The sequence below is a fragment of the Canis lupus genome, chromosome 11 (genome assembly GCF_003254725.2).
Source record: "Canis lupus dingo isolate Sandy chromosome 11, ASM325472v2, whole genome shotgun sequence".
NCBI classification, from domain to species: domain Eukaryota; kingdom Metazoa; phylum Chordata; class Mammalia; order Carnivora; family Canidae; genus Canis; species Canis lupus.
In genome coordinates this window covers 27,692,019-27,715,016 of record NC_064253.1, presented here as the reverse complement: position 1 = coordinate 27,715,016, position 22,998 = coordinate 27,692,019, and the positions used below count along the sequence as shown (strand labels likewise).

Below are 22,998 nucleotides of genomic sequence, written 5' to 3'. Positions count from 1 at the left end.
TGGACAACTGCACTCACTCCCATAAGGGCCACTACAGCTAAACACTTTCTAAGAAGAATGGATGTGATTTTAAACCATGCTTGTCTGCAAACAACAGAGTTCAGAAATTCATATTATTTTGTGTGATGAACAAGAAATGAAAACAGGAAAATATATCGCCATACAATGTGCTATGGAGAAATGGTGAGGAGCTATGCAAAATCCTAACAGGTGAAAATCATTCTCTACCTCAGTTTTCCAAAGGCTATTAGTTTTTCAGTGTTAAGGGAACAAAAGGAAAATTTTTCTTTCCCAATCTATCTATTTCTTGGCCCGTAAATCTCATACAGGGAAAATACTTTTCTCGCCTTCTATTTCCTCTCCAATTCCAATTTATATAGTCCTCTGCAATTTCTCTCAACATCATTTACTAAATATATCATAATATACTCCTACCCTCAGGCCACCATTTCAAGAGATACCTTCCCTCAATCTGGGAATTTTTCAAATAAATCACCACATTTGGATTTTCTTCCCTCAATATATTTAGTGGAACACACTGGTGATGGTTTTTAAAAGCTAAAATTGTACTTTGAAAATCAATATATTTGAGGTGTAGGCTTAAGGTGCAGAATGACTCCTAAGGGCAAAGTCAATCACCCTTTTGGTTTGTTGAGTCTCTAGAACTATTTCACAAATGTTTTTGTTAAAATAATAACCTCTTCTCTCCCTCAAAAAGCTATGTCAAACACTCTCTCCCTTCATGTGGTTTTAGAGGAAAATTCAATCCATATATTTTTGTCTTCCTTAAACTCAGATCATTACAAGTTTTAGGTACTTCTTGTCCCACAGCCAAGAGCTTTAGCTATTTTCATGAAAACAAATCAAATCAAAGAATGAGAACTTGTTTGAAACTCAACTCCTCACATGTGAGGCAAGGTTATGTTGTGAAATTAGCATCTCCTTATTTCTATTTGTTTTTCTCTAGGCCAGGGTTAGCAAATGATTGTGGGATAAATCTGATGCACAGTCTGTTTTGTATAGCTTATGAACTAAGAACGATTTTATTTTCTTAAATGGTTATAAAAAATACTTTAAAAATTTTGAACACACAAAGAATTATATGTGACACTATGTATGTAGCTTACAAGCCTGAAATATAAGAAATATAAGCCTGGCCTATAGAAAAAATGTGCCCAACACTGATCTAGCCAAATAAACATCCCTCCATTGTTTAGGCCTTTAGCAAATGTCTAAACACAATTAGGATCTATCTACCTTTACTTGGATACTTATAGTATAAACACATCATAAAATGGAATAAAGCTATTTTATATTTGATTTTGCTATATATATATATATATATATATATATATATATATGTTGGGTATTATCTTAATTTGGGTTCACCCAGAAGTAGACCATGAGACAAAGATTCATGTGCAAGAAGTTTATTTGAACAGTGATCCCAGGAAACTAAGGGGTGGAGAGAGACAGGAAGGATGGGGTCACAGCCAATACAGGATGGGGTGATAGCCAATATGTGTTATCATGCAAATTTCTTAGTGTGGGCAAATGAAGTTTCAACGTCCAGGGGAGCTCCAGCTGGTGCAGGACAGGCATTTCAGAGCTATTCCATGTGTGAGGTAAGGGAGATAGAGCACTGACACATCAACTTTCATCAGGCTTGGTTGAGGGCTGCTTCCTGAAACTGGTAATCCTCTGCAACTTCCAGCTTGTGAGCACACCTTCAGAGTGGTTTCTAAGCATCAGAGGAAGACATCAAGCAACAACATGTAGATGCTACTGGTTTGAAGAGATATAGGTGGGCACTGAGAACATCTGCTATACTTCATCCCTTACAATGCCCTACATTTTAAATGAACTCCTTACCATCACTGATTCTCCAAAGTGGTCACAATTTCTTTTATATTCTCCAGCTTTATTGAGATATAACACACATTTAACATTTCATAAGTTTAAGGTAAATACCATACCAAGGAAGAATGAATTTCTGTACTCCTCAGATAGAAGAGATCCAAGGTAATCAAATTGCTAACAAGTGGCTAATTGATTTCCTCAAAGAATGGTACCATAATGAGAGCTCATCATTAGTCTACTACTGATATTTTGAACATTCTTCAGTACCAGTTGGATCTGCCTTCGAAAAAGGGAGCTCATGTTGTTGTGCCTACCCACAGACTCATCTCTGCCACCCTTACTATTTTAGTCCATTACACAAGTACTAGTTTCTACAAAAATGAAATTTTGCATACCTCTACTGGACATCTATTCAACCTGGTTATTTAGCACCACCTCTGTGATAGATGTTGTCTGGTAGGCATTGATATGAGACACAAAGATTTGCACACTTTGTGCTACTCCCATGAGACTATCTACATGCCTTTTTTCTATATCTCTTTGTCCCTACTTTTCAAATCTTGCTCTTTCCAGGGTCCTGACTAATTTACAAAACCACTGACAATTTTCCAGGAATTTATTATCTTTACTTTAGAGCATTTCTCCTTGTCCACCAATTTAATGGTCAAAGCTCTTCTCACTGAGAGATTTTCCCCTCACCAGGACCATTCCTAGTGGTCCATTCCTAAATGTAGCTATAGTTCAGCAACAGTCCATACTGAATTGGGCCATTTTTGATCGAGGTCTGGGTACTTTCTCCCTAATTATTTGGATACTAAGAACTCCCTGAAGCCATAGGAATGAGTTAAAAAGACTTCAGCACAATAGGACTAGGTGACTTGGGGGTTTGGGCCACCGGTACATTAAGCTGTGCCCACTGGACATTCTCAAGCTTGATCCTGAGTATAAAATTTCCATCATACAATGGATTGCTGCTGTGTTTTCCTGACATTATTACCTAATAGTTCTGACAATATTCAACTCATCATGAGCAGCTCCAATTGTATAATTACTAAATGTCCTCCATAAGACTGAGGAGCATGCCAGAAACTGCATCTCAAACAATGAATACTTTTCTGCTGCAGATGGCATGGCTTTGCTCCAGGGGTCTGTGCTATCACTCTCATTTTGGGATTTGCCAGAGACCTTGTCAAAGATACCTCTGGGATATAATAATTTGGGATCTACTGAGTCACATGATACAACCAGCTATACTTATACTGAAAAATGATACTACTGTACAGACCCCTCTTTTTTTGTACTCTATTCAATTGGTAGCCTCATGAGTCACATGATAAATGAGTTGGAACATTTCCAAATGTGGTCTGTGCTTCAAATCTGCCTACCAAGTTCATGCCTAGCTCCTAGAGTTAGGTAGTAGACTTGATTTGGGTAAAGTTTATCTCCCACCCAACTGTGTGCATGTGTCTTACCAAAACATCCAGAACACTCACTACTTCCTGTTCCCCAAGTCCAATTAACATGATACTCCAAAAATAAAACAAATAAGATACCACAATATTGAAATATCAGCAATAATATGCCTCAAATTTTAATATAAATAGCTATTACCAAATTTTAAGGAGTAATTAGAGTCAAAAAATCAAATTTCCATGGAAGTTGAAACCTCAAATAATTAAAGTCGCAGGTTATATTACACTTGTGAGGTAAAGGTCCTTGTGAGGTAAAGGTCCCAGGACACTACAGTTGAAATTCATTCTCCTCTATTTCCTCTTCTGGTCAGCTGAGTTGCAGAGGAATTTTCAATCCCTGAGTAGAGTTAGGAGCCCTTTACCAGCAACAGCACAATGGCTCTCACTGGAATATATGTAGTTTCTTTGGAACCTCTGATTTTAAATTAATTCAATGCCAAGTCTTTATTGTGCCTGAATTCTCAAAGCAGGAAATGCACTGGCCTTACACCACCATGTTTAGAAAATAAGCCACCCCCTCCAGGAATTTGCCCAAGGTCATCTAATTGGCTAGTCAAGAGCAGCACCAAGATGCAAATCCTGGGCAGACTTCCCCAGGAACTGCCATGCTACCGATTATGCTCTCCTTACTGGTTTTAGTCTTGCCAAGATGCTGGCTAAACTATGCCAGGTGTCTCAAATATGGGATCTGTGAACTTAAGTTCATTTGGACATTAAATTCATCAAGAGATTAATTTTGACACTATATATTTGGCATTATATATTCAACTATATCTTAAAGAAAAAATATATTGTCTTTTCCTTCAGAGGATAAAGCAGTTTTCTTTGAAAAGCTGCAACTGTCACCAGATGTTATTTGAAAAGAACTTTCTTTTCTACATGGTATATTCAAAGCCTCCTAGTTTTCTTTTTAGGCCTCATGTTCTGGCACCCCAGCACTGGATGAAGTAAAGGTCCTATCTAGTGACACAGCATCTGTGTTCTCTTATGAGCAGTCATTTTCAGTGTTATGCCAGTTATGCCTTTTTTCCCCTGCCTCTTAAAAAAAAAAAAAAAAAGAATTTCTGAAGCCTAAAAAACAGACTCTCGTTACTGTGCTTCCCTTATTTGTAATTAACTAACCAGGAGTCAATTTGGGACAAAATGATGGTTGATGATTCTTAAGCCTGCATACAAACCACTCCAACTCAGCTGTAGCCTTCTCACATCAACCTCCTCAGCCCTGACTCCAGAATGGGATTGTGCACAGATGACCTTATACTGTCGATCTAGACATCGGGCACTGACAGTTTAAAGGCAGCTTCTTTGGTGTTCTAAAGTACATACAGAACTCAGCTGGCATTTGCTTTATAAACAACAAATATTGTCCTGCTTCCAATGCCTAAAAGGTCTGTATTTGGAAAGATACTTCTCACCATATTCTCATATTGGTTTCAGTTATACCTGAATGGTTCATATTCAAGCAGTTGCCTGTATAAGGAAGTGTTTTTAACAGGCTTGGGCATCTGCTTAGAGAGAAAGTAAAATGTGTACTTCCTATAGGAAACTTTCTACTAGAAAGGTTGGACTATGCATATTTAGCTTCCTTTCTAAAATCACTGGTCTTATAAGTCAGCCCTTCTCCATCTCATCATGTGAGAAGTCAGTGAGGGGGAGTAGAGAGAGTCCAGTAGGGCTACAAAGAATGGAGGTTCCTCCATATGGAAGGAAAGTCTATACATAGGAACAAAACATTTTCTCCTAATAATGGCTAGGAAGATTCCTGGAAAAATAGTGGAAATACAGTTTTGCTGTTGCTTAAAGATTTAAAGTCCATGACATGAAAAAAGAGTTCCTGTGCTCAAGAGAAAACAACAAGAAGAAACACACAGATTAGGTTAGCATCTATAGGAAATAATAGCATATCTTGTCTCTAAATCACACACACACACACACACACAGATACACTCCACCCCCAACAGCCGTTATAAATTCATCCAGAACTTAACATAGTTAAGGGAAAGAAAAGAAAGAAGAGGGCAACTGGGTTTACCTTCTTTGTTCAAAATAGGCAAGTTGTAGAAACCAGAACTGATGAAGAGTAGTTTCTGCCAATGAATTATAAGAGGACATTCATGATCAAACATATCTCACCAATATATGAAAATTACCAAGTCCCTTATCCTCACATTGTCCTTTTTATTACATGGCAAAGGGAAAGTATTAATTCCTGCACTATCTACTTCACAAGACTGAGTGAAACTCATAATGCAATAAGGAAGAGTTCTATAAAGTGTGGAATGAGTCACATGTGTTTACTAATATCCCTCTTTCCATGCAAGGGATAACGTTGGTTTCTTCATTAGTTGCATGGTGGTTGGATGACTACAGGATTTCAAGCTTTGCTTGCCCATCTGCCTATCCTAGCAAAAATTTCTAATTCACTTTTAAGTTCAAAGCCCTTTGGCAACCATGATTCCCTGCAATGGATCCTAAATCAGATTTTCCCAATATTCTTTTTCTTATCCCTTTCCTTGAAGCAGATAGAAACCTGGATGACCTATTTGGGTGGCTTCTTGTCATAGTACTGGCCCTTTGCTTTCTGAATTTCATTGGGTGCCATTGCAAGCTTCCATTTTTCCCCTAACAAATATTAAGGCATTAAAAATAACCAAAGGTAACCACAATTTAGCCAGATGTACTAGACACTATATATAAATTACCTCATCTAATCCTCATGGCAGTTCTCAGGAAGGCAAAAATCTCTGTTTTATAGATGGGGAAACTGGAAAGTTATCAATAATTGGTAAATTGTGCATGAGCGCATACACACACACACACACACACACACACACACACACACATTTACCAAGGTGTATGGTAGATCTGCAGAGACTTTGTGAGGAGTACTGATACTTCTCTTGTGGAATCCCTTCTTAATCCCAGGTAGACAGTCATTAGCCCATGTGATAAATCCATATGGCCATCTGACCTGCTTCAGTACTTGGACTAAGTAATGATATCTCATTGAATCCTTAGAGTGAGTCCACATTATAGGACTTACAGGGGAAAATGCTATTTTAAGTGCTGGCTGCCATTTGAGCCAGATGCTCTCAGAGGACAGCAGAATTCTCCTTGAAGAAGAAAAAAATGTTCTTTTTGTAGGTAGGTCATGCTTACGAAATGTATAGCTATAGTCTGAATTAAGAATGAGAAAAAGGAATCAACTCTCTTGGTCTTTCTTGTCTTTGCTTACAAATTTTCATTAAAGAAGAAAGTCTTGACTACTGGAGATTGTTTTATAATTCTTTAATTTTACATAAGAAGAAACTAGGATCTAGATATGTTAAATTGACTTTCTCAAGGTTACAGAGCTAGCAAATGACAGGGATCATTTACTACACTAAAATCTTTCCCATTCAACAACCTTCACAGCGTTCAGCAGTAGGTGTTCAGGGGACACAGGATAAGGAAAATACATTCCCTAAATAAGAGGGCCTCATATATGGATAAATCAAGATTATCCATAGATATAATTAAAAGTATAGTAAGTATATGCCATCTCATCAAAAAAGGTAAATACTATTATAGGTTTTAAAATAACTCAGTTTAGATGTTCCATGGGCAAAGAAGCATTTAAGACTAGATTAGAGTATATTTTTTTATGTTATTCTTAATTGTAAGCAACAAAAATTCCTATTTGAGCTGGCTTAAATAATTAGAAGATTTTTTTCATCAATACAAATCCAGAGGTAAAACAGGCTTCTCAATTGGTTGGCTCAATGACTCAATGGTATCATCTATTATATTACAATAACATTTCTGTTCCACTGTTCTAACAACTGCTTTCTAAGTCTGTTTCCCCTTATGACTATAAGATGATTGCAGTATCTTCCAGAGGGAGAGAACAAGCCACAAGGAGATCACTTGAGGAAAAGAAAGTGTTGGAAGAAGAGAGAAATCAGATCCTATCTAAGCAGAAGCAAAGAATGAAAGAATTGCAGAAACTCCCGACAATCCGGGCTAAAGCTTATGACTCTCATCAAAGTTTAGCTCAGATGTCTAAATCCAGAGTCAAATCACTCAGAAAGAGTGAAAAGGAAAGGATGGGAGAATACCAACAAGAACTAGAAGAAAGAGAAGAAAAATTAAAAAACAGGCCGCTACTGTTTGAAAGAGTTGCTCAGAAAAAATGCAAGAATGGCAGCCGAAAAGCGTTATTCTAACACCCTAAAAGCATTAGGACTATCTGATGAGTTTGTTTCAAAGAAAGGCCAAAATGGAAAAGTATTTGAGTACTTCAACAATCAAGAGATGAAGAATTTCACTGAAGATAAAGAAACCTTTGACGAAGAAGAAAAAATAGAAGAAAGAGCGAATGGGGAAGAAAATCATTTTATTGATACTGAACAGCCAGGATTCTTACAAGAAAAAAAGAGGAAGCTGATGAAGAGAGTGGAGAAGAGAAATCTGTTAAGGAGTAAGAGGGAATCAGCAGGATGTCTCCTCTCTGTGCCAGTGCTGTCGATGGCAGCCCCTGACATTAGCATCCGTGATTATGGTGGGAACAACATCAATGAGACCCCTCCAACCTGTACAAGGCTCTTAAGCAAAGTCATCTGTAGCCTGGAAAGGCCAAATCCAACCAAAAGGTTGTTGGGTCAGTTGGAGAAAGGCTTTGCTTGTTCAGGTTTTTTAATCACTACATATGGTTTGCAACTTTGATCTTACTTGTATTTTTAAAAAAGCATTTGAGAATCATAGCTGTCGTAAATTGATTAATTGTTAACATATTTGCTACTTCCTTATTTGAATGGGAAAAAATGGCTTGGCATTGAGAGCAGAGAAAAGTACTGGCTTTTGGTGATTTGAAAAAATGTTTCTGGGAAGTCTGAATCAATAAATATTTTAAAATTATAAAAAATAACAATTGGAGATATATGCTTCCTTGTTCATAGTGGAAATTAAGCACCTCTGCCCCAATCATAGGTTAAAATTATTTCTTTTCTTCCTTATTATGCCAATGTGGGTCACATCGTACCCACTCTGGTCACTTCAGCCATGGTCCTTGAACAAATTACCATCCATTCCACCCCTCCTCTATAATATATAGTTATATTATAATTATAATATATAATTCCCCATTGCTATACTATAAGGTGAGTGGAAGCTAGGGTGTCAACAACATCATATTTTTAATAGGATTACAAGAAAAACTAGGAGATGGGACAATCCTAATAGAGAGGAGGGCAAGAATAAAGGCATAGAAAGAGGAAAACTCAAAGTGTGAACATCTGAGCCTGCATTAACCTGGAATATACACAAGGAGACATACAAGGTAAGGGTAGAAAAAGTTGTAATGATAGGTTTGGTTCACACTATTAAAGGGACTTGAGCATCAAGATGAGATAATTAATATTAGTCAGTGAGGATTATTAGAGGTTGTGGGGTTGTTTAACAAGAAAGAGACAATAATCAGAAAATCACTTTAGAAACCATTTCCAGAATGTTTTGGAGTGAAAAAAGATCACTTAGATGACTAATGTATTACACAAGATTAAATGCACTAAAGCTCTAAATTTAATAGAGTAGTAATAGGAAGGAGAAGAAAAATAGTAATATAAACATTGAAGAGGTAGAGTCTAAGGGGCTTTATGAGTGATTGGACATAAATAGGAAGTAAAGGCAAAGTTGAAAATAACTCAGAATCTAAGATAGAAGTGGGAATTGATCAGAAGATATTGAGGAGAGAGATTAATTCAGTTTTAAAATTCTAAGGCACTATAAGGAAACTTGCAGCAAGTAGTCAGAATTCAGGTCTGAGAGTGGGAGGAAGGTAAGAATTGAATCAATGGGAGCTTCCCATGGAGAGAGGAAGAGAGTAGTGGGAGATAAAAAGTGGGCTCAATACACAACCTCAGGTGGCTTCTACATCCTATGTATAAGCATGGACTAGGAGCTAGCCGATGTGACTGAGAGGACAGAGCAGCAGCAGGACAACAGGACCTATTGCAAGCACTCCCAGGTGAGGCTATGAGGTAAAGTATGTTATACTGCACAAAGTTTAAATAGAATGAAGAGTGAGAAAGGCCTGTTCTAAGAGGTTATTTGAGTATCTGGTGACATTTCAGGGAATTTTTAGCAAAAAGAAAATGGTAGAATGAAATAGTGGATTAACTGAGTGGTTAGAAAAGTTTGATACTACTTTCTATGAGTTCCATTATAATCTATAGTATTCTGATCTGTGCCCTTACTAGCATATTTCACACTGAACTCTGAATGCTTCAGGAGTTGTGGCTATATTTTGTCTATCTTTGAGCTCCCAGTATGTAATTCAGAACTGGTGTTCTAAGCTTACAAGGGAATGTGAAGCAAAAGGAACAGATACTTGATTAAATGGAGCAGACAAAAAGAGAGGACTACTTTACAGAAAAATTAGAAATGCAAGTGAGTGTAAAAATAGCATATAGGTGGAGATGTTAATCTTGGCAAGAGGGAGGCATACTCAGAGGAGAATAGACAGAAACATTTGGAAATAGAAGAGATTTGCGTAGCTTCCTCCGGGCAGCCTCAGTTCTCTAAGAGTGTAAAGTGGGTGAGAAGTGAGACTGGAAGGAAGCCAAGAGGAGTGAGGAGATGCTGTCCAGAAGGTGTCAGAATCCAGGTCTGCACTAGCCACTGGTCTTCTTCCATCATTGGCTAGACCTGCTGTACATTCCTCTTTTAATCTTTTTTTCTGTTTGTTATAGTCTTATTGCTCTCTTCAGAGTTACCTCCACATCTTTTCAATGTTTCTAACACCTAACCTCATTTTAACCCTTCACAGTTGGAATCTGTGTGTTGGAGATCCAGGCCCTTCTCCTATGTATGGTAGCAGTTAGATTTTCACTTTGAAAAAATACAAAGGCTTTTCATTACTGTTATGGACTGAATTAAATTCCCCAAAGTTCATAGGTTGATGCCCTAACCCTCAAAATGATGGTATTCGGAGATGGAGTCTTTGGAAGGTAATTAGGATTAAATAAAGTAATAAGGGTGAGACAGCAATTCAGTGGGATTTACCCCTAATAAAGGGTAGAGGAGACACCAGAAAGCCCTCTCACTCTGTCTCCAAACACACACAGAGGAAAGGACATGTGAGGATACCCCAAGAATCTGACCATCCCCAAACCTAAAAAAGAGACCTCACTGGAAACTGAATTTTCCAGTACCTTGATCATGGACATCTAGCCTCCAGAATTAAGAGAAAATAAATTTCTGTTGTTTAAGTCACCCAGTTTGTGGTAATCTGTTATGGCAGCCCAAGCTGACTAATCACCAATAAAATGACAGGGTTTCTTTGCCAGTTCTGGAAATTGCCAAGGGTCAGGAGTATTTAGAATTGGTTCTATCCCTGGACTCTGACTAACTCAGAAGTATTGGACCAATAACTTGACCTCTCTGAGCTTCAGGTGCAGAATCCAGAGAATTAGAACAGTGAACTAAATCATCTCAAACATTTTTTCTAACTTTTCTGGCTTATGATTCCAAGAAGCAAGTTCAGTGTTGGAAGATTGGTAAACATTATAAAGTCCCCAAATGAAGACCATATCATCTCCATTACTAGAGACAGATGTTCAGTCAACTGGACCAAAGGACTTTTAAATACTCATCTAGTGCAAAGATTCTGATATTTGATAAGGTTGGTGGCAGCTACTGAGAAGCTGTAGTCAAGAAAAAACCTGGAAGGAAAAAAGTGTCATTCAGAGAAAACACCATCAATTTTTAAAACGTGAATTGCAGCCTTCTCCTCCCCTTTCCTTTGTAAACTATGATTAGGCCGTACTTTCCTCAAGTTTATAGTAATGATACCTTACACTCAGCACTGTGTATTCTGAAGAGTGTGCTTGAAAGTACTTTACCAGCTTCAAGAACACAGTCCTTTCCTAGCAGCGTGTACTGCTTGGCCCCCTCTGCTTTGCCCATCCTCCATGGTTAGTTAACCAGCAGGAATTCTTTTTAGGGCAGGGAGGCTAGAAAGAGAACTCTAAGAAGCACATTTCTACTGGCACAAAAGGAAGCACAGTCCTAGGAAGATAAAGAAGAGCACTTCATTGACTGAAGGTCTAAGTTGTGGTACACATAATACTTGATATTTTCACCTAGGTTGACTAATTCTAACTTCATTCCTTGCAAATGATCACTAAAATACTCTATAAGACAGATTAACCTATTGTTCTGTTTATGCTAATTTTTGCCCAATAATCAATATAAATGAAGCAAGTGAAACCATACAAGCTTTCACTTGACTCATCTACAAGGAGTGTACAAACTCATAATGAACAAAATGGCAGCACTTTACAATCAGGAGTCAGGGCAGCCACTATTACAGAGGAACTTCTCTCTGCTAGATGAGGAACAAGGAGGCATGGGAGGAACACTGGCTTTGAAGTCAGATAGAGTTTTCAGGATAGACAAAAATGCTAAATACAAATTTCAATGACTGCAAAGTTATGCAAAGAGCCAATACAGATCTACTTATTTTTTTTTTTACTTTTCCCAAAGTTCACACACTACCACTCTCATTGAGAGACTTATCTTTTCAAAGATGTTCCATGTTACCTAGAATTGTGTGTGAATCACATTGACAAATAGTTAAACATAAAAATGTTTCCTACATTTATATACAATTTCCAAGTCTTCAAAGTATTTTTAAGTGCTTACACATGAGTATACGATAAAGTTCATTGTCCCGTTTTATAGATGAGGAAAATGAAGTTAAAAAAAAGTTCAATGATTTGGTCTAAATCATCATTCTATAAAACATTAATAGATAATTCTCAGAAAAACAATGTATAAGAAATTTCAATCCTATAATATTTATGTAAGTTTTTATTGAAGTTTAATAAGAAAAAAAAGAAAAAGAAAAAAAGAAAAAAAAGAAAATCAGGAAAAAAATCAGAAGCATACAGCTAAAGGAATTTTCACAGAATAAATACACCCAAAAGCCAGCAGACTGATTAAGAAACAGAACATTATCAGCACTTCTGAAATTCCCCTCATTTCCATCCTAATCAGCACTTGTAGGAATCAATGCTAAGGAAATATTCAGAAAATAGAGACTATGACTTACAAATGGAGATCTTTATTACAGAGTTATTTAATATAGTGAAAAGTTGGAATAATTCTAAATACTCAGCTTTTGGAGAAAGCTGGTTGAATTAATTATGGTACAGTTATAGACCAGAATAATATTCACCTTTGGCCTCCCATTCAAATATAGAAAGTGAAAAGGGCTTAGTTCTTAGTCTAACAAGAAATAAATAGATAAGCTATGAAAGTATAGTTTTTAAAAACATGTCAAAGAGCTTAAAATATTTTTAAAAACTAAAATGAAAACTCTAGAAACTGAAGCCTTTTCTACAAGAGACATAAGCTGCATTTATCTTTGGCAAAGAGGCAAGAGAAAAAGGAAGTTCTCTTAGATGAGGGTGAGGACACACAAGCTATATTTTTAACAAACTTAAAGGCTGTATGTGAATTACCATGAGAAATTAAAGTCCTGATGAGGTGCCATAGAGTGAGTCTATCCCCACCTGCCAACTCTTCTATCAGCCTTCTCAAAGTCAAAGGTTTACTACACTGACAGTTGAAGGCAGGGAAGTAGAGCTCAGACAAATCCTATACGAGGCACGCGGGACATTTCTCAAGTCCAAGGTGATGACTTACTGAAGGCTAGAGACAGGCAGGAGAGCTGACAGAAATATTTCAAGATGCTTCAGGAGGCAATCCAAGCCTTTACCTAGTATACTGAATCAATCCCCCTAAAGCGAGAAACAGGGCAAGAGAAAGAAAGAAATCTCCCCAGAATTCGAACAGCCAGGGATGGAACTAAAAAACAAAGGGAATTCACTAGTGACCCAAAAATCTGTCATCCAGACAGGTAAGGTAGAGAAATTAATCACAGTTCAGAAATCTGGTAACTCCTCTCTAAAGCAAAGAAAGATCTCTAGAATTTTATGACTAAGGTTTCAGGATGACAACGAGTAAGTTCTTAACTCTGACCTCAAAACGCTTAAAGCCAATAAGAAACTGAATTTAACTAAAGTTGCAACAAAGCCCAGGCCCAGATGGGTAAAAGTGAACAATTACACAGTGGATTGATTCAGCTTCCCATAGTAAAGCTCTGACAGGAAAAAAAAAAAAAAAAAGAATGTGCCTTTTTGGAGGGGTAAATATTATTTAATTCAGTCTCTACTGCTCTTTTGTTCACAATATCCAGCATATGATCAAAGTTTATAAGACACATAAACAAAGAATAAATTTGATCCATGGTTAAGAGAGTAAATAATCAATAGAAGCAGGTTCCCAAATAACCAAGATTTGGAATTACCAGGAAAGAACTTTTAAATAGATATTTAAAAGAATACATAGGGAAATGTGGAAAAATATGCATTAAAAGAGAATTTCAGAAGATAGATGGAGATAATATAAAAGAACCAAATGGAAACACCAAATATGAAAAATACAAGAAAAGAAATGAAGAACTTATTTTAAGGGCTAAATATTGGATAGAACACAGTAAAGGAAAGAATTGTTGTACCTGTTGCACTTTGGTGGCTCAGATGGTTCAGTGTCTGCTTTTGGCTCAGGTTGTGATCTCAGGGTCCTGGGATCCAGCCCTGCATTGGGCTCCCTGCTCAGCAGGTAGTCTGCTTCTCCCTCTGTCCCTTTCCTTTCTCTCTCTGTCTCTCTGTCTCTCTCACACACGAAAATAAATAAATAAAATCTTTTTACAAAATTGTTGTACTTGAATAAAAGTAAATAAAAACTATCCAAACTGAAATCCAAAAACAAAGTAAGAACTGAGCATCTGAGATTTGTTGGACAACATCAAACCACCTAATATAAAGATAATTGGATTCATAAAAGATGACACAGGACTTACACAGGATATAAACATAAACTAACTTCATGATTCCAAAACTCGTCATCACATTTAGGACATGTAAAAGGGAATTGAAGATTTAAAAAGAGAATTATGGGAAAAAAATGTTATTTGGGGTAAATCATTTTCTTTTGGAGATAGTAATGCTACATGATCCACATTTTCTCCCCATGTGAGAGGTTGATAGTAAGGAAGGTTGCATCCTAACCTTATAAGAGGTCTTCACAAAAATTATACAGAAATATTTTGTAAAGATAAAGATTAGTCAGCTCTACCTCCAACTACTCTTGTCCTCCACCCCCAGCCAATGGCAGAGAGAGAAGGGTGCCCACCCCTATCTCAAGGAAAAGAGGCTCTGTAACTTGGGAATATAGTGAACCGGATCCTAACAAGTGAAATTTTCCTGCCTGGAAAATCCATGCAGACAGCAATGGGCTGCCTAGTTGCTTTGCTGGAAATAAAGAAAAGGGACTAATTAGGTATCCTTTACTCCCAGGGCAGAGGACACTGGAGTGTTCCCACAAAAGATACAAAGAGACCTTTTCAATATAATTGCTGCAACAACTTTAAGTCATATTTTTTAACTTAGACTATGCCATAAGGAGTTGTCTTCCTTTAAAGCAGGTGAACTCTGTGCCTAATTGTTGTCATAATGAATATCACCCAGCAGAATTGGCTATCATTTCCAATTGGCTCTTTTGGGCTGTGGCAAACAAACTGAGCTGCCTGTAATTTGGGAAAGCTACAGGACAAAATGAACAGACACAGAAGAGAGTAACAACCATCTTTAAGTTTCTTTTCTTACCCCCAACATATACTGGAGCTCTGCTACCTATGAAGCACGTGCTAAGTATTTTGGGGGCACATGGACACAGATATTGTTCTTAAAAAACAAAACAATACATAATCAAATGTAGTTAGTACCATGAGGTAAACACCAATTTCTCTGGTTATTTAGGAAAAGAAGACACAATTTAGCTGAGGCTGTTTTAGAAATATGGTGGTTGCAGTGGGGGAGTATATGGGGCAAGTGGAAATGTAGAGGAAATCAAGAAGGCTTATTGTAAAAGTTGGTATTTGACCAACTTAGAAATTAGAAAGTTGATAGATTAGCAAGAATGCAGTGGCAAAGGGCACCTGGGTGGCTCAATCAGTTAAGCATCTGCCTTTGGCTCAGATCATGATCTCAGAGTCCTGGGATCAAGTCCCGCCTCAGGCTTCCTGCTCAGCAAGGAGTCTGTTTCTCCCTCTACTCTCTCTCGCTCTCATGCTCTCTCTCTCTCAAATAAATAAAATAAAATCTTTATTTTTTAAATGGGAGAAAAAAAAGAATATAGTAGCAAGGAGAAGGATTTTTTCTAGCAGAGAACAAAGCAAAGCAATATGGTATCTTGGAAACAGTGAGCTGTGGTATCAGACATATCAAACTTCAAATTCCTGCATCGCTACTTTACACTGTGTGACCTTGGCAATTTATCTCACTTTTCTTTTTTTTTTTTAATTTTTTTTTAATTTTTATTTATTTATGATAGTCACACACAGATAGAGAGAGAGAGGCAGAGACACAGGCAGAGGGAGAAGCAGGCTCCATGCACCGGGAGCCCGACGTGGGATTCGATCCCGGGTCTCCAGGATCGCGCCCTGGGCCAAAGGCAGGCGCCAAACCGCTGCGCCACCCAGGGATCCCTTATCTCACTTTTCTTGATCTCAATTTCAAGATTTGTAACATAGGAGTAATAGCCCTGCTACAGTCTGAATATTTGTATTGCCCCACAATTTATGTATTGAAATCCTAATGCCCTATGTGATGGCATTCAGAGGTGGGACCTCTGAGGGTGATTAGATCACAAGTGGGATTAGTGCCCTCATAAAAAAAAGTTCTGGAGAATTCTCTTGCCCCCTTCAGCTATGTGAGGACACAGTGAGAAGTCTACACCTGGAAGAGGGCCCTCATTCAACCATGCTGGCACCCTGATCTTAGACTTTCAGCCCCCAGAAATGTAACAGATAAATTCTGTTGTTCAAAAACTACCCAGACTTGATGTTTTGTTGTAGCAGTCTGAATGGAATAAAACAAGCCTTAATTTTTAGGCCTGGCACATAAGCACCCAGTAACAGTAGTTGTGGCTGCTGTTAGTTTCAAATAAAGTCATGGGTGTGAGGAAATACAGAAGTGCATAGAAGGAACCATATAATAGAGGGGGGAAAGGAAATGAAAAAAAAAAAAAAAAGTAGTATCCAGATCGTGGAGCACTGAATTTGGGGCCTTATTTGGTAAGGCAATGGAGATACTTAGAGGGTTTTCAGAGGGTTCTGAGCTGTGCTTCAGGAGATATAAACTATAACCTTTTATGTTACTGTATAAAACAGTTTAGCTGCTTCTTGTATACATGTAGAATCCAAACTCACATTCTTACAAATCCAAGACAGATAACACAAACCAGTGAAGAAGGGTCAGTGATGTCCATGCAACCCAAAGGGTCAGCCAAAGAGGGAGTGGCCTATATCTAGTTTCAAGGTCATTGATTCCACATGAGAACACCAGGATATGTGCCCAGATTGTTCTGACTTTTCAGGGAAAATATGAAGCTTTATGTGACATCTCCCAGTTTTGGTATATTAGATGTTTTTAAACATCATTAGTGGATTAAACATATTGACAGTTGGCACCTGGATGGCTCAGTGGTTGAGCGTCTGCCTTTGGCTCAGGTCATGATCCCGAGGTCCTGGGATTGAGTCCCACATCAGGATCCCCGGAGGGAGCCTGCTTCTCCCACTGCCTATGTCACTGCCTCTCTCTCTTTGTGTCGCTCATGAATAAATACATAAAATCTTAAAAAAAAAAAAAAAACCATATTGATGGAAGTAGACTACTTGTTTGAGACTTCTGGCCTAGAGATTCCCATATCTAAAAAGGATCTTTGATTTATCTTTGCACAATCAAGTTCCAGAAAATGGTTGTCTTTGTTGTTTTGGTTGTTTTTTTCCCAGAACAATAAAGAAATCTGCCCTCAATGGTGAATTCAAACCTCTAGAGAAGCAGGAAACTAGCTGACACCTTCAGAATAGCAGCTTTTTCCTGCTTCTAGCCATCATTTAAAAAAAAAAAAAAAATGGGTTCCAGGCTCAATGAGAAAATTCTTATAAATTTCAACATTTCCCCCTCTGATAGTTTTGGGGCCTAAAACAGCATTTTGTGGTCAGAATATAAAGTTATTTATTATTTTACTATATAAGATTATTTCTTTGAGGTTTTTAGGGAGATTAAACCTCAAGTGATTTCCAAAATTCTCCATGATGTCAGAACATAGTCATGTGTTATCAAGGTTTTGTCACCCTCATGCCCAAGATGTAATAAGAATAGAACTAGCATTCATTGAATGTCATACAAACAAGGAAAAATAAGGAAATAGTAAAGATTAGAATAAAATTAAATCAAGTAAAGAATCAGAAAAGATTAACAAAACTAAGTGTTGGCTCTTTGAAGATAAAAACCATTAGCTAGACTAATCAAGGGAGGAAGAGAGCACCAAATAAGTAAAATTATAAATGAAAAAGGAGAGATTACAACTTATAATAAAGGATTATAAGAGACTACTATAGGGGCAGCCTGAGTAGCTCAGCAGTTTAGAGCCACTTTCAGTCCAGGGCCTGACCCTGGAGACCCAGGATTGAGTCCCACATCAGGTTCCCTGCATGGAGCCTGTTCTGCCTGTGTCTCTGCCTCTCTCTCTCTCTCTCTCTCTCTCTCTCTCTGTGTGTCTCATGAATAATTTTTTTAAAAAAAGAGAGAGACTACTATAAACAACTATACTGAAGAAATGACTAATTCCTAGAAACATATAACCTACCAAAAGTCAATCAGGAAGAAATAGAAACTATAAACAAAGTAAGGAAAATGAATCAGTAATCAAAAACCTCTCTCCCTCTCCCAAAAAAGGCCAGGACCAGATGGTTTTATTGGTGACGTCTACCAAACATTTATAAAGAATCAATGCCAATCCTTTCCAAGCTCTTCCCAAAAATTAAAGAAGAGGGAATACTACCAAACTCATTTTATGATACCAACATCACCCTTATACAAAAGTCAGATAAGGACATTACAAGAAAAGAAAACCACAGGCTAATACCCTTGATTAATATAGATGGATAAAATTTCAACAAAATACTAGTAAACCAAATTCAATTGCAAATTGGAAGGATCATACACCATGATCAGTGGAATGCATCCCTGTGATGCAAGGATGGCTCAACATACATAAATCAATAAATGTGATATATCACATTAATGAATGAAAGATAAAAATCATATGATCATCTTAACGATGCAGAAAAAGCATGTAACAAAACTCAACATCCATTCATGATAAACACCTTCAAGAAATGGGTATAGAAGGAACATACTTCAGCATAATAAAGACCATATATGACAAACCCATAGCTAACATCATAGTCAATGGCAAAAAACCTAAAGCATTCCCTTTAAGATCAGGAAAGGACAAGGGTACCCACTCCCACTACTCCTATTCAACACAGTACTGGAAGTCCTAACCACAGAAGTCTGGCAAGAAATAGAAATAAAAGCATCCAAATCGAAAGGAAGAAATTAAATTGTCTCTGTTTGTAGATGACATGATCTTATTTATAGAAAATTCTAGACTCCACACACATCCCAAAAAAGATTAGAACTTATAAACAAATTTAGTAAAGTTGCAGAATACAAAATCAACATATAAGAATCATTTGCATTTGTATCCATTAGCAATGAATTATTTGAAAAAGAACTAAAATAATTTCACTTACAATAGCATCAAATATAGTAAAATGCTCAAGAAAAAATGTAACCAAAAAGGTGAAAGATCCGTATGCTGAAAATTATTAGACATTGATGAAAGAAATTGAAGAAGACACAAATAAATGTAAATATATCTCATGCTCATGAAACGACTAACATTGTTAAAATATTTAAACTATCCAAAGTAATCTATAGATTCAAAGAAATCCCTATCAAGAATTCAATAGCAAAAAAAAAAAAAGAATTCAATAGCATTTTTTTACAGAAATAGGAAAAACAATCCTAAATTAATATGGAACCACAAAAGATCCTGAATAGCCAAAGCAATTCTAAGAAAGAGGAGCAAAGCTGGAGACATCATGCTTTCTGATTTCAAACTATATTACAAAGCTATCATAATCAAAGCAATATGATATTGGCATTTTTAAAAAATGCATAGATCAATGGAACAGGATACAGGGCCAGAAATAAACCCATGCATATATGGTTGATAATTTACAACAAAGGATCTAAAGAATATATCATAGGGAAAGGACATTCTCTTCAGTAAATGATGGCAAAACTGGACAGCCACAGGAAAAAGAATGAAACTAGACCACTATCTTACACCATACACAAAAGTTAACTCAAAACAGATTAAAGACTTGAACAAAAGAATTGAAACCTAATACTCCTAGAAGAAAACACAGTCAATAAGCTCCATGACATGGTCTTGGCATTATTTTTTTTTATTTGAAACCAAAAGCAAAAACAAGAAAAGTAAAAATAAGTGGGACTGCATCAAACTAGAAAGCTTCTGCTCAGCAAAAGAAATAATCAACAAAATGAAAAAGCAAACAATAGAATGGAAGAAAATATTTGCAAGTCATACATCTGATAAGGAGTTTAATATCCAAAATATATAAAGAACTCACACAACTCAATAGCAAAAATATCCACAAATAATCTAATTAAGATGGGTAAAGGACCCGAATAGACATTTTTTGAAAGAAGATACTCAAATAGCCAAAAAGTACATGAAAAGGGCCTCAACATCACCAAACACCAGGGGAATGCAGATCAAAACCACAATGAGCTATCACCTCACACCTGTTAGAATGACTATTATCAAAGAGACATGTGCTAAAAAGTGCTGGTGAGGATTGGAGAAAAGGGAACACTTGTACACTGTTGATAGTAACATAAATTGATATAACCACTATGGAAAATAGTATGCAGTTTCCTTTCAAAATGAAAGAACTACCATATAATCCAGCAATTCTACTTCTGGATATATATCCAAAGAAAATGAAATCACTATCTCAAAAAAGATACATACTCCCTTATGTTCATTGTAGCATTATTTATAATAGCCAAGATATGGGAACAATCTAAGTGTCCCTCCACAGATGAATGGATAAAGAAAAAATATGATTGATACACACACACACACACACACACACACACACACACTGGATTATTATTCTGCCATTTGTAACAACATGGATGAAACTTAAGGTCATTTTGCTAACTGCAATAAGTCAGAGAAAACAAATACTGTAAGGTATCACTTATATGTGGAATCTAAAAAAGTCAAACTCCCTGAAACAAAGAATCATTACCAAGGCGGGGGCGGGGGGGGGTGAGGGGTTAGGAGAAATCGAAAGATATTCCTCAGTGGTACAGAGTCACAAAATGAATAAATTCTGGGGAATTTACAACATGTACAACATGGTGATTGAAGGTGATAATACCGTATTATATACCTAGAAGTTGCTAAAAATGTAAACTTAAAAGTTCTCACCACAAAAAAAGAAAAATTGTTACTATGTAAGGTAATGGATGTGTTAACTTCCCTTATTATTTTTTTTAAAGATTTTATTTATTTATTCATGAGAGACACAGAGAGAGAGAGAGGCAGAGACAGAGGCAGAGGGAGAAGCAGGTTCCATGCAAGAAGCCCTATGTGGGACTCGATCCGGCAACTGCAGGTTCACGACCCCAGCCAAAGGCAGATGCTCAACCGCTGAGCCACCTAGGCATCCCAACTGCCCTTATTATGGTAATCATTTTGTATTATATATATATATATCAAATCATTACATTGTACTAAACTTATATAACATTATATGTCAGCTATACCTCAATAAAACTAAAGGAAAAAAATACAGACCACCATCCAATTACTAGAACTTATAAATTAAAGTGTAAATATTCAAAGAGAAGGGGAAAGACTCATGATTCCAAAATGAAGATTCCTTTTTGGCTACATGATCCAAGTCTAGGTAGAAGAAAGAAATATAACTCCCAGACTTGCTGGGAATCAAGTTTTCTCTTCCTCAGAAGCATACAAATATGAGGAACGGTGAAAATAAAATTAATAATAATAATAATAATAATAATAATAATAGAGGGAAAATAAAACTCTGTCTCCCCTTGGTTGTGATATGTAGGTATATAGACAAAAATTACTGTAGACATCATTTTATTTCTTTTTTTTTCATTTTATTTCTCTTGAGGAAATTTAGAACTGTAGTCTTATTATGTCTCAAAAGGCTTTAGAACCATACACCATATAGAACACACATAGTCTCACTTTATGTACATAAGACAACAAAAGCTGGAATGGCCTGTGAAGGGTTCAAGTCCACCCCATACCCCCAACTTGAGGAATCTGGGACCCTATGAACAGTTCACTGCAGTGTTCTGACTATTCACCCTAGGAGCTTGACCTCCAGGTAGCCATTTGTGATGAACACAGCACAGGCTGAAAGGCAGGGACCCAACTGAAGCATTTATTCACAGCAGAGATACTCTTAATGTTGCAGTCCTGTAGTCTTGGCAAGCATGTCTTGGACCATCTTAGTGATTCTAGCTTCTAAAAAAGGAGGACAGTATGTGTGATGACTGACCCCTTAGAGACATGCACAAGTCACACATATTCCATCAGTCAATCCTTTCTATATAACCCCACTTAGGGATCCCTCTAAAATCCCCTAGTAACCATTCTGGTTCACTCAAGATGGTGTGAAAGAAAGGTTGTAATGTGCTCTGAGATCACTAAAAATACATTTGGTAAAGGTCAGCTCCAGCTATAACACAAAAGGCTCGGGCACCACAGGTATAGCAATTACTTGATTTAAAGCCACCCCTCTCTCCTCAAAAAATCAAACTCTGCTTCTCAGCTTTTAGACTTGCAGAACAGAGGTATTCCATAAAATACCTGAAATCTTTCAACTAACTGAATAAGAATCAGATTTGGATCTACTGGAGTCCTGAGAATTAGAAATGTTCTACCTCCACTGTGTCAGGCAGTAAGGAACCAGACATGTGCAGACTGAACAACTTCCAACCTGACCACCCACTTTAGTATTAGTCAACATATATTTATTGAGCACCTACTAGTGCCAGGCATTATGATAAATGCAAAGATAAAAGACAACATATTTCCAATGAGTTGATAGTCTTCTATAAGAAATGAGGCAAATGCATAAAAATGATCATGTAAGGGAGCATATATTTATATATTAGGAGAGATATAAATTGTGAGTTCTTAAAAGATAAATGGAGATTTTATCCACAGAAAGGAAAGGAAGGTGCTCAGGTCAGAGGAAACAACTCAGGAAGAAGCGGAAAAGCACAGGATTTGTTCAGCCAACACTCTGTAGCCCATTGGGGAAGAGGGGCATGGTTAGAGTTGTATATGTTCACCAACTCCCTTTTCTCAGTGGTTGAGGGTTACTGCTTCAGGGATGTTAACTCAAGCTAAGGGATGTATGTGTTTGTGTGTTTATAGGACAAAGTAAAACGGGACTGCTGATCAGATACAAAAAATACAGGTTAAGGAGGATGCAGGAAATTCAAATGTTTAGCTTTGAGGAAATGCTGGTAGCATAAACAGAAAAAAAATCAGAACAGTGAAAGGTGTAGAGAAGAAATATTCATTTTTTTCTCTTTCAAACTTGAATTCACAATATAACTCTCTC

At 36.9% G+C, this 22,998-nt stretch overlaps 1 long non-coding RNA gene across 1 annotated transcript in view; it reads right to left on the bottom strand.

The window, feature by feature from the left end:
* Positions 1–1,414: 1,414 nt before the first annotated feature.
* Positions 1,415–22,998, bottom strand: part of LOC118350167 (uncharacterized) — a 60,833-nt gene continuing 39,249 nt past the window's right edge. The window contains exon 2 of the long non-coding RNA XR_007401035.1: positions 1,415–1,741. This is a non-coding gene — a long non-coding RNA (uncharacterized LOC118350167). The remainder of the gene's footprint in view (positions 1,742–22,998) is intronic.